Consider the following 13,366-nt stretch of genomic DNA (forward strand, 5'->3'; position numbering starts at 1 on the left):
ACCCCGGGGAATCACAATAACATTTGGGGCTTTGATGAAAAAATGTGGCGCATATTTCATTATTATTTTTTTACCAACAAGGTTACGTCTTCCCATCATGTTGGAAAACGTTGTGTATGGAGATGTGTGTTTTGAGTCATCCCCTGTCATCGTGATGAACAAGGGGTTTAAAGGGGAGCCGTCACACTTGGTTATTTCTCAATATAAGTGGTTCCTCAACCCAAGAAAATAGCGGAAAGCCAAGGAGACACACTTGAGTGTGTTGAAGCACTGCCTGCTCAATGTGTGACGATGTAAGCTCAATTATTCATTCAAATTCAGCATCCACTACCATCACTTTTTAAATAAGAAATGTTTGCTGAAGAGGAGGGCTGTTTAAAGGGAGAAGAGAGTTTAAAGAAAGACGCCAATCTAATGGTATAACACACCCGGATAACTACTTTGGTGTATCTGAATTATCTGTGATGAAATCATCATCACTGCCCTCGCATGAGAGTTGTAGAAGTTGTTCTGTATTGTGTGAAAATCACCAACACTTTCCACTACTTTTATACCATCAAAGTTGTACTCATTTAGTCCATCCCAATACTTTGGTGTATAAGTTCATTGTTTGAGTCACGAAGTAATCACCCCTTTGCAGAGCTGGCTGCATTGCGACGTCATCATCACCACTACTTTGGCGTGTAAACACTCACACAAACATACACTTAATAGCAGTTGGATACACACAAACACACTCACACAGCCCCACATGCAGAGTGTGTCCCAGTGTGCTGGTGAAGGTCAGAGTGGGGCAGTGAATGTAATCAGAGACATTGTGTGTTCAAACAGAGGGCCAGGGAGGCACGCCAGCAGGCCGTGTACCATTGTTTGCATGGCAGAAACATGGTGTGGGTGGGTGTGTATTTATCCGTATGTGTGTGTGTGTGTATGTGCGCGTGTACGTGCATGCATACTTGTGTGTCCGTTTGCCTTTTGCTAAAAAACAACTGTTAACTTGGTATAACTCGGTCCTAGGTGATTGATTTGTGGTTATCTCTATCTTTAAATAATTAGGTTTCTGTAAAAAAGGTCACTATCGGTAAGGATTTGTTAGCTACTATTATGACTCCTACTTATTTGACAGGTGAGACCAGAGATAAAGGTGTTTATCATAGCACGCATTAATAGTTGAGGACAAAACAGATAGAGGTTTCTACCTTCGAATACCATTCAAATTGTTTGTGAGTCTGTTTTAGTGTGTGCTTCAAAAATGGGAATTCAACCAAAATACTTAAAGTGAAACACACATAACTCAGAAACAGATATGGTTGAGACACACACACACACACACACACACACAGGGACCCCCCCACAGGAACACTCATTGTTCAGAGAAGATGGACACTTGGACTCTAGTGGTCCGCCCCAAGCTTTCAACCCTCTAGGAACCATTGTCCGGTAGGAACCATTGTTCGGTAGGTACCTTTTGAGTGACAGGAACCAAGGAGCGGACGTATCAGATGTGGACGAGCGATGGCAATTCATCTTTTATTCTATTCCCTGCCCAAGGTGTTTTGCATTTTGTTGGCCTTTAACCGGTTATCTCTGCCCTTTTTGCACGCACAAACGTCCCCTTAAGAGGGACATTACTATTGAAATGTTTCCCATAGGAAAGGGACCCTTCTTTATCTTATGGGAGAAGAAATGCACCGATGAGAAAGATCTTACCGAATGCATTTTTTTGCATTCTTCTTTAATGTATACCGATTTTTGTTTTTAAATGAAGCCGCAATTTCTATAAGCCGTAGGAGCGGTAAAATGGGGTTGTATGTTTCAAAATAGCACAAATAAGCCGCTCCGTAGTATAAGCAGCATATTTTTACCCAATCTTAGCCCACAACCCAAATACTAACATGTACCGCCCAATGCTGGCCTGAAACCGCATCAAAATAGCTAAAATAGAAGAATGTTCCTTGGGGCCACGACGCACAGCGTTACATGTCAACTGATGATTGACTAAGCGTCTGTGAGCCATCGGAGATGACGCAGATTCAAGCTTTAGTAAAACCTTGAACTTTTTGACGGATTTACAAAACAAGGTGTGCTGGAGTGTGTGTGGATGATGGCTGCTTTGAGACGCATTGAGGCTGAACACCTGTTGCACATTGAGCAATCAATGTGCAACAGGTTCATCTAGCCATCAGCGCACACGCCCTCACGCATGGCGTCATGGATCTTCATCGTCTTGTTTCTGACGCACACTGCGTCCTGTGTTTGGAGAAGCCCAGCAAAGTCACCTAGGCGGTGTGTGGTAGCGTGTAGCAGATTTACTTGGTACACAAGGAATATAATATTTTGCGAGCGATTCAGAGCACTAAACTCACAGGGGCTTTGAATTCCCTCAAAGCCTTACTTGTATTTTAGTTATGAAGCGAGGGTGATGTTTATTTCTTATTGCTTTAATACTATAACAGACCAGACTCCAGACCATTTTTTGCTTTTTTATCCACGCGTTTTTTGGTTACTCCATATGAACACAATTAAAAAAATATTCAGAGTGGACCATTTGGAATGGGAGATGAGAAATAATAATCAGAATAGGATCATGCTGTACTGCATGGTATCCAGTGACATCATCATTGCATTGGAGTGTACGTGTGTGCATCTGTCTGTGCTTGCGTGTGTGCGTTTGTGTGTGTACGTTAGTATGTGTGTGTGTGTGTGGTGTGTGTAGTGTGTGTGTGTTCGTGTGTCTATTTGTGTGTGTGCGTGCGCGTTAGTGTGTATGTGCAAGTGTCTGTTTACCATTAAGTTTGAGGATGTTTCCAGTGGAGAGTTTTCCTCCTTTGAAGCCGCCTGCACCACTTTCCCGCTGGGTGATGACATAGGAACAAGGAGGCGGTACTTCGCCTGGCCTCCTCCAATCAGGATCCACGAGACATCCTGGAAACAAACACCAAACCAATCCTCTTTTAACTGTTTTCAGGCGGAAAAGTGTGTAGATATTCTCAACCGTATTGTTTAGGTTGCAGGAACAAGCCAATACAAAACAACTCAAACATACATCTTAAGAATTTTGTCGCTTAAAATGAACGATTCATCTCTTCAGAACAAAAAACTTCCCATTTGAAATCTCAATCCAGACCGAATTTTCGAAACTCTCAGATAACACGACGACACACAAACAAAACAAATCGAAACAAAAAAACACGCTCTCTGACGCCAGCCATTAAAGGCCTTCCAAAGACCAAGAGAGGTGGGCCAAACTAAACCGCGGCCAGGTTAGCCCCTGGCTGGGGGGGGGGGCTTCTCTCTGGATCAAGGTGCGGAGGCTTGCCTGGGGCCGTGCATTACGGCCCCGCCGCTGCCAGTGGGACCTGGACAACGGACAGCTGGAAGCGCACTCCAAAGGTTTGGTTGGTTTCAGCCGTGGTGCCCAGTGCGGCTCATGAAGATGTGTACACCCCCTGCCGGGTCGTGAGCGCAACAAAACAACACTGATGGAGCGGTTGGAGTCCGACTCGCTGTGGAAAGGCCAGCCCAGGTCTTATTGAGAGCGAAGGCGATGATTACGCTGATGGGATTAGCTGTGTGTGTGTGTGTGTGTGTGTGTGTATGTGTGTCAGTGTGCTATCTTCATAGGCAGCCGCACCGCTGAAGGGCTCTCCTTGTAGATAATTAAGCTGTAAAATGTGATTTTGTTTGCGATCAATCCCCACAGCCAGGTCTTGTGACTGCTAATGTAGATATACTGTTCACTCTGTTGAAGCTATGCATAGAAAACATATTCCTGGGCTTGCGACTCTCCTGCTTCATTTACCCATTTCAGGCTTTAAATTCGTCTCAAGAATGATTTAAACATAATTCCCCTACTTTGGTCTTTTCACACTTATGAAGGTGAGAGGAAACACACCAAGGTGAGAACATATGCCAGACTTGGCTAACCCTGTGAAAGATAAGTGTTAGCCAGGTTTGCTTGCAACACGAGGAAAACAGTAATTCATTGAACACTATTCTAATTCTGTTCTGGGCAGGGTTTATCCCGTGACACTGACCACATTAATCAGTGTGTGATAGCACAGGGGCTGCAGACTCACCCGACCAGAAGGATGCCGGCACCTGTGTGTGGAGTCTAGATGCACTCATAAATGGAAGTGACAAAGAAAAACTGTTCTTTCTTTGATTAGGAAAGCTTTCGTGGAACGATTATCATTTTCTTTCTCTGACGGTATTATTAGGCTAGAACATGTATAATTAAAACAGATTAATGACCGAAGAAGTCACTGAAATAAACGTCACAATTATAACCTGTAGCTCCTTGCTGGTATTGCTTACGAGACCATTAAGCCTTCGCAATATAACCGACTTCCAAACCGCCGTGACAAATCGACGATTTAAGTTTGAAGTTTATGGGAATACTTTTGTTTGTGAGTGAGTGAGGGCTGGCACTTAAGCCTTTCCAAATGTAACGACCTCCCGGAAAGAGTGGCGGTTTATCATGCGGCAGGGGTTGAGGCAAAAGTAGACCCCGACCGAATGTTCTCCCGACAGCGTCCTTCATCACCGGGCTGATAATGGGCGGCGGCGGCGACGACGGCGGCGGGCGGGGCGCACGGTGACTAATGGGCCACCGTTGCCATGCAAGCCACCGGGCGGAGCGACAGGCGCTCGCGGCAGATTAATGGACGAGGCGCCTGCCTTCTCCCGCCGCGTAACTCTCATCATCGATCAGCCACCGGCGCTCGTCCAATCCAAACACACCCAAAATATAAACGTCGCGTTCATTTGACTTATACCGCCCGCCCGCCCCCTTCCCCCGTCCCCAAATATTACCGCGCGTGAGAGACATTACTTTCGCTCGCAATAAAAACATTGCTCGATCGATAACGAAGCTGTGCAGGAGGATGGATCTCATTCCCGGCCGCTTCATTAAGGCCCACCCTCTCTTCCTCTCTCTCGTGCAGATAAATACTCTGATGATGGATGGATTGCTTCCATAAGCCTGCTAGGCGCTGATAAAGACCGGGCTCCCAGTCTCCTCCTCGTCATCCTACCGGCCGGGCCCGCGGACCAGCCCGTGACCCTCCCCGTGGGAGGTCCGCTCTATCGCCGGATCACGTTAATTAATCTGCCGGCTGTTGGCTTATCGCCGGGCGCCGTCGGATCATGCCCGGCTCAGAGGGCTGGCCTCCGGGCCCCCTCGTACCGCGTCAATCATCATTCAAGACACCCCCCAACACTGCCGCATTGAGTTGAGACTATGGAAGGAACCCCCCCCCCCCGAATGTACACTCACCCCCTTCAAGTGAGATTGAAACAACTGCTGAGGCTAATCGTAGTGGCGGGACTCTGGGCCGAGCAGGATGCTAATTGTGAGGGAAGTGTTGGAAGGGTTGTGCACTCAGTGAGATGCATCTAATAGGGCGCCATTTTATTAGAACACACACACCCCTACGCACACGCACACACGCGAGAGGCATCTGAGGGCTGACGTCTCTGCTCTGCATGCTCATCAGGTTAAGCAGCCCCCTTTCAAAGGAAAATTAAAAACCTTGTCTCCTGCCCTTCATAGGGCCAAGGTCCTAAGAGGGGTTGTGCAGGGTTTTAGCTTTTTATCTTCCCAAAATAGCCTTTCACCGTTTACTGTCTCTCCATCCTCCTCCTCCTCCTCCTCCTCCTCCTCCTCCTCCTCCTCCTCCTCCCCCCTCCCTCTCTCTCTCTCTCTCTGGGGAAGCCGACCTTTTCTGGAATGAGCAGCCTCGCGCAAACACTGAAAGGCCACCGGTGGGAATCTCAGGCGGGGGCTGGCTGGCGCTATCCAGGTGGATTGTACTAAGCCGGCCATATTGTGTGTTTACTTGTGTCAGGGGAGAAGGGGAGGGTGGTGGGGGGTGCACACCATTAGGCAAAAGCGCAAAAAAATAAATCTTCATTCGCTCCAGCGAAACTTAATCATCTGGCAGCGTTTCACAGGTCCGGTGGCTATGCCTCAGGCTTTGAGCCGGACCCTCTTCCACCTGCTCGTCATCTTCCTCCACTTCATCTTCTTCTCCTGGAACAGGGAGGATTCTGAAGGGGGTCTTATCAGGCCCCGGCAGATGAGGACGTAAGAGAAGCCAGGAGTGCTCCCTAAGCTGTATTCTCGACCCAAGGAGGGCCGAAGACGCGTGCCCTCCGTTGATGTGATGTATGCGTGTGATCTCTGTCTGCGCGTGTGTCCGTCATAGCAGGACGTTGTGCGTGGGAATCAAGGATGTAATTGGCCAATTAAGGGTGCAATGTGTAAGAATGAGTCCCTCCTAGTTAGTAGGCAGGAGACTCTCAGATTCACCCATTAAGAGTGTTGTTTCCACTCTCGCTGGCTGTGCAACTGTGTGATGCTAACTAACTAGCGTAGCTTGGCTGGCTGGGTGGCGTGAGTGGGAGGTGATTTGGGAGTGTCGGTGTTATGATTCTAACAAATAGTAATATATATGTTAAGGTTATGGAATGAAAAGATGAGGGGATTTTATTGATAACATTATTGAAATCTCTATTGATTAGCATTGACTACAGTTATGTCCAGGTCATCTTAAGCCAAGTTTAACTGTGACACATTGTGACTTTAATGCTGTTTATATAATACATAAAGTATAACTGCCCTTTAATGCTTTAGATCAAGACTACTGCATTAGTCTTAATAGTCTCCTGTCTGACAACACTATAGAAACCAAACTCTTTCTAACCATTTGCAAAACTGGCTAATTCACACAAACACACAAACACATTCAAACACCCTTTTCACACAAATTCAATCGCTGTAATTTCTCTATTAACTTATAATGGGAGTTCAACAATGTTTTTCATAACACTGAATGCATCAACATATGGTCGGCTATTATCAGTACAATCTATGGCATTGTTAAAGTCAATACCAGCACGTACAGAATATATATCTCCGTACATTACAGCTTATTTTACTGAGCTCACAGTCAATCAGCAGAGAAACTGCAATCATTTGCTCCTTCTCCACGCTGCTCTACCAAATAAAAGATGAGTTTGCTCACGAGAGCCGTGCCCGGCCTCACGGAGGACGGGTCTCTTGGGGGGAGGTGGGGCTCAGCCAATCCATGGCACCGATTTTGGCTAAACCACCAGCTATTCTTTGTGTTGCTCTATAAATGAGTGGGTGAAATCAGGTCGTGGTATTAGGGCCTGTTTTCAGTCCTTTCCTTGGTAGTGGTGGTGGTGGGGAGGGCTGCCACAACAACAAGTAGACTAGGCTCCAGATGCTCACTTCAATTTGGTTTGTTTTACAATTGAACCGGAGGACTTTCCCCGCGGGGGGATGTGGCTGGAGACCGGCTCCACCAGACTTCACCCCCACTTAGGTTTAGATCACTGGCTGTGGGACAGTACGCATTATGACGCACGTTCAAATCCGTTGAAAGCCTATGAGCCATGTAGCAGGAATGAAAAGAGAGGCCAAGGGTTGTTTTCGTCAAACAATTCCACAATAGGATCTAACAGGGGCAGGATAGTGTAGTAGTAGTAGTGGCTAGGATGCAATGAATCTCCCAACCCAATAGTTCTGGGTTCTATCCCAAATGCACCTCGACCGTACCTGTTCCTTAATATATCCTGTGTCTAACAACAGCATGACCTTAAGAATGAAGCGTACTAAATGTATTATCGTAAAGTTGTTAAAATAGTAAAAACACTGGTGAAATAAAACACAAATAACCACCCACAACAAACAGCACATTGAATGTGATGCTTAAGTCGATCACGATGGCTCTTGGTAGAATTCTAGCAGACACTGCCCTAGGTCATACCGTCCTACATAAAACATCATTATTAAAGCCTGGATAAATACAACAAAAAGGAGGTTCGGGGATACTGATGATTTAGCCATCCAAGGGCAGGGCTCGCCGTTCATATCACCGGGGGATGTCTTTTAGAGAACAAGTCGGAGGGCCTGAAGCTCCACCATCGGCTCCCTATGGGCCATGTTGGTCCACTTCCTCCCCTCCCCTCCAACACGGCACCATTTAGCTGGTAGGGAAACTCTTCAACAAATGGTGACAGCCCAGCTGAATGGATCCCTGCAGTAAAAAACAAAAAACCCAGCGAGTCGGGTCGCATTACCCGGTGAGATTAGATCTCAGAGTCGACCGATGGATCTTAGCGCCCTTAAAGAGGCGCTACTTCATTTCAGCATTTGGTAAGCATTTAGTTGAGTTGATATATTGTCTATATAGAAATATAACTTGTATGTGTAACTATGTAGGGATTATTAACTGTGTCACAACAAACTAATTAGTCCCCTTTCTCGTCGCTTTACATAATTGGTTCAAAGCTGCTTATTTTCAAGGGATAAAACAAGATACAGGAAGGGGATTGGAAACAATTCTCAAACAAAACACCCTAAATTAAGTCTAAATGAATGTTAAAACGCCGGCATCAGGTATAGAAAATAAAATAAACAAAACAAAGTAGAAAAAGCAATCTGTAAATATAACTTATCCCTGCGTAATGATGTTGTGTCTGGATTCGGCTGCAAAAAACAAATATTTAACCGAAATCACTTGCAGCGGACATATCTTGTGAGAAAAAAGACATCCATGCTTTAGCGCTGCCAGAGCAGCCATCGCTGGACGTACCTCTCATTAAAACCTGCTCCACTTAATGCTTAGAACACACACACACACCAACATCATCTCGCACGTTAAGCCTACGTTAAATGAAATTAAATTTGACATGCAAATTAACTTGTTATCGTATTCCTCCTGTCATTCATTATCCTGCCCACTGATCTCAGAGCTGAGGGCTGAATTATTCATTTCAATAAATTGAACGTGCATTTTGATAATTTGACACAACATACCAACATGTTGATGAGGTAATATTTATTTCGCGTTTCATCGATAAATAATTACTTATATCTCATTTAGAAATGTGTAATATGGAAATCAGCGCCCTTTTACAATGTACAATTCCTGACTTTAAACGTTAATCTAGACAAATTTGTGTTAAGACCATTTCCCTTCCCAACAGGTCTCCCCCTAGTTTCTCAATGTCCACCGTTTTAGGAGTCACAACATTGTGACACACCCCATCCCAACAGTTGATCTATCCCTGTTAATTAACTTAAATTAGCTTGCACTTGTCACTCAAACCTGCTGCCCATTATTATGTAAAGCAGCAAAAGGGTTGCCTTACAGTTCCTGGCATTAGTAAAAGGCCACAAGTGTCTCAAAGTCAGTGCTGAAGGACTTCAGCCACAGTGAGTCCAGTGGGGTTGGAACAGAGAACCATTCAAGGGATTCAAATGTCCCAAATACCCTTCTTGACTATAAAGACCACAGAGAATACACCAACCAACAAGACGACTGACCAACTACTAAATACATGCTCTTTACTACCGGGCCCAAACTACGTTTTCAGCAACAAACTTGTTTCAAGGCTTGTGAATGTGTCTCTTGTCGTCACGCAACGCTGCTCCAGGGAGGAAGCCATTTCAGGAGCAGCTCTAAAACAGCACAGCGGCTGTGACCTGGAGCCTCCCCCCCCCCACCCACTCCCACTATTGCTTGCTGCGTTTTACAGCTAGTGGACGTTAGCGCTTGTCAAACGCTGTGCCGAACACGCTCCCGCAGTTTTATGAGGATTCGGGATGGGCGGAGTGGTGGGGGAATTTAATAACCAGGCTGTTTTCATCCTCTTAAACCACAGAGGAATCCTGTGCAGACAGTCACCACTGCCATTGTTTCAAGCACAATGTGGCACATGACTACAACTATTATTATTGTTATTCTAATGAAGCGGCTCATTCTTCCGTAGCCCTTTGGTGCTGTGAATAATAACCACAGCTTTGCAACGTGATTGAACGGGCTTGACAGTATATATCATTACCACTTAATTAATTACTTGTCAAGCCCCCTTTGCAATGATGAAAATGGATTTCACGTGCCGTTTGGCTCCTCTTTCTTCATACGGGCGGGACGCCAGACTGCCAGTCAATGCTCCAGATGAAGGCTGATGGCTTTCCAGCGAGATAAGGCCGTACAATGTGACATGATGGCCCCGTTCAGTTGTGTGGTGGAGTTGCTTCCTGTGGACGTCAAGTTACCCGTGGTCAAGCATTCACTGATGTGTTTATTAGGTGTGTCTCAGTTTGGGGTTGTGTTTGAGGTTGTGTATGTGTGGTTGTGTTGAGGGTAGGGTATGTGGCCATGTGTGTTTGTGTGTGTGTGTTTGAGAGCTAGTGTGTGTGTTTGTGTGTGTGTCTGTGGGAGTGTGTGTGTCTGTGTGTATGTTTGAGAGCTAGCGAGCTAGTGAGTGTGTGTTTTAGAGCTAATGAGTCTGTCTGTCTGTGTGTGTGTCAGTTTTTTGTGTGAGTGTGGGTGTGTCACAGAGCGAGGGGGGGGGGGGGGGGGGGTGTCGTGTTTTTGGAGAGGAACAAATCAAAAGGGCAAATGGAGTCAAATCAAATCGTGTTGCACTCTGTTCGCTCTCATCCAGGAGCATGTGGAGCGACCCAAGCTCTGGAACATATGTCTACCCCCCCCACTTCCCAGTGGCTTCCTGGCCTCACAACAGGCTCGACCGATATTAGAATAGCATGAGGTGTAGCATGCCCTCCAGCACATGGGTTAGTGTGTCTGCTAGGCATGCTCTCACCCTGTCTGTCCCAAGTCCCTCTCCCTCCTCTTCCCTCCTCTATCATTCTCCTCACACTTCGGTTCTTGTCTCTGTTTACTTCCTCTCTCTCTCTCCCCCCCCCCCCCCCCCCCCCTCTCCTCTCCTCTCCACCGGGGTGCATTCGACGCCCCTGCCTCCATCCTCCTACTCTCTCTCATCTCGTCGTCCCCGTCTCTGCTCCTCTCGGCTGCCTGTCAACACAATCCCTGTCCACGCTCGGCTACACCTGTCTGGCCGGCTGTCTGTCCCTCTCTAATGGTGTGCATGAAAGTGTGCGCATGAAAGAGCAGGCGTGTGTGACTGGCAGATAGGAGTGTGCCAGTCTCTGGGATATCTGTGTGTGTTTGTGGGTGTGTGTGTGTGCAAGTGGGCTTTTCATACCCATGCTGGCACACTAAGAGTAGGCTAGTGCCTGTGAGTTTGTGTCTGTGTGAGTGTGTTGTTGTGTGTGTCTGTGTGTGTGTGTGCGTGCGTGCGTCTGCTTGCCGGCCTGCATTTGCATACGCGTGCTGTCTGTCTGTGATCCATCCATCTGGAGTCAGTGTCATCTTCTGGCAGTGCTCCTTTAGTAAACACTAATGACCTGCCCGCCCCCCCGTAGCATACCCCGCACAGACCCCATACCCACCCACACACACCCTGCACAGACCCCATAGCCACCCCACACACACCACTGCACACCCAGCTAACATTACAGTACAGCCCCCACAGAGCGAGGGACAGACACACAGAGCGAGGGAGTGGGAGAGAGAGAGACACAGACAAACAGACAGACAGACCGAGAGAGGGAGAGCGGACAGACAGAGAGAGAGAGAGAGAGAGAGAGAGAGACAAAGATAGACAGACAGAAAGACTAACAGAGAATATAGTTGAGACTGACAGGTGAGAGAGCGACACACACAGACAGAGATTCAGACACAAAGACAGACAGATAGACATACAGGTGGAGAGAGCGGGGAGAAAGGGAGAAGCAAAATAAGTGACAACACTGCAAGTAAGTGGGAGATAGTTTTAATTGGCTATAAAAAGAGAGTCTGGGGACAAAGACATTCAAGAGGATGGGGAACCACAGGGAGGGAGAGAGACGGAGAAGGAGAGGAAGAGGAAGAGGAGAGAGCGAGATGAGCGAGGGATTGATTTGGCAGTTTGACAGTTGATGATGTGGTGGGCGCCTCGAGTGGGCTTCCCCAAAACTTGTGAAACGTTTTCTCAATGTGTTGTGCCTCCTGGCACTCTCCACATCAACTTATGCGTTGTTCTTTATTGCCGTGGTTGCTCATTTCGCGTCTGCATCACTGTTGTTATTAAACATTTCATTTCCGATATAAACTTGGCCACAAAAGGATGTCATGAATCCAAGATATTAGAGAGAGAGAGAGAGAGAGAGAGACAGAGAGAGAGAGATGATTTAGCCTTCAAACGAAGGGTTTGTATAACTTTATTGGAAGTTAACGCAGGAATGGTGTTAGCAAAAGCTCATGTTTCGGCTATACTGGTAGGCTAGAACCGAATGACTCAAACTAACCATGTCCTCCACACAACCCCTGCCCTCACAAACCATGGCTTTTACAATAAAGGGATGAAAAGAGGCAGACAGCATCCATTCTCCCAACTCCTATTAAGTGACTCCTTACGTGTTTTGGCGATTGCGCTCATTCATCACACACTCCGAGAGGGACATATTATCATTAGGAATAATTAATATTAACGGGCCATTTTACCAACTCCCATTACAGTACAAGACACGGAGGAAATTATCCACCCATGGCAAACATCTCATTACATTGCTTGCATTACCCTGCACCACATTAATTACGCCCGTTCTGTCATTCCTCTCCATTATCGGTCCCTTCTTCTCTCTGCATTCATCTGTGCTGCTTGTTTAATGTGGAGCTGGCTGGCAGGTTTCAGGACACCATTTGGACCCTTTGCTTCGAGGAGTGTACAGCATGGGGGGGGGGGGGGGGGGGGGTCGGAGAAGGCGAGAACCGGTTTGAGCCAGTCGTCCAAAAGAGACGGACACAGAGGACAAAGTGGCCCAGATATCACAAAGGACCCACCACAAAAATAAGAAAAGAAAAAAAGGAAAAAGTAAGAAATGGCACTTAAGGTGATGTTTCTAGGGTAAGATGTAGGCCAGAGACAGCCGTTGTAGCCACTGTGGAGGGACATGTGACCGGTAAAGGCCAGGACAGGGGGTCTGAACGCTGTAACACTGGTAGCAGGCGCGGGTGTTTACTGGGACTGCTGCATTAGGGGCTGGCAGTATGTCACATTGCTCTAGAATAGTAGATCTCAAACGTGTGTTAAAGAAAAAATAAAGAAAAAAGAGGATCTTGGTTATAAAGAAGCTAGGTCGGTTATCAAAATTGTGGAATTCATATTTAATTGATTTATTCAAATGATGATCTAAGCTTTTCCTGGCACCTAACTGTAGTTGATGTCTCACGCAACCTGTTTATAGTCAAAATACCCGTTTTAAATGTGTTTTACATGTCAACCATTTAACAAGACAAATGGCAACAAACATGCAGACGTCAAATTTAGTGGTGCGCAGAGGAAAATTCCTCTGCGCACCACTAAATAGAGCGTCACAGTTTGAGAACCACTGCTATTGTTACATCGGTACACCTTTTAAAGCCCCCCCCCCTCCACTGATTCCATATGCATTTTTTTCTCATGCACCCTTGATTCAATTTTT

General features: G+C 46.5%; 1 protein-coding gene across 1 annotated transcript in view; it reads right to left on the minus strand.

Annotated features, from left to right (window-relative positions):
- nphp4 (nephronophthisis 4) overlaps positions 1-13,366 on the minus strand; it is a gene marked incomplete at both ends in the record, with an annotated part of 81,323 nt that overhangs the window by 29,350 nt on the left and 38,607 nt on the right. The gene's annotated exons all lie outside the window — the stretch shown is intronic.

This window comes from Pollachius pollachius (genome assembly GCF_949987615.1).
Source record: "Pollachius pollachius genome assembly, chromosome: 8".
NCBI lineage: Eukaryota > Metazoa > Chordata > Actinopteri > Gadiformes > Gadidae > Pollachius > Pollachius pollachius.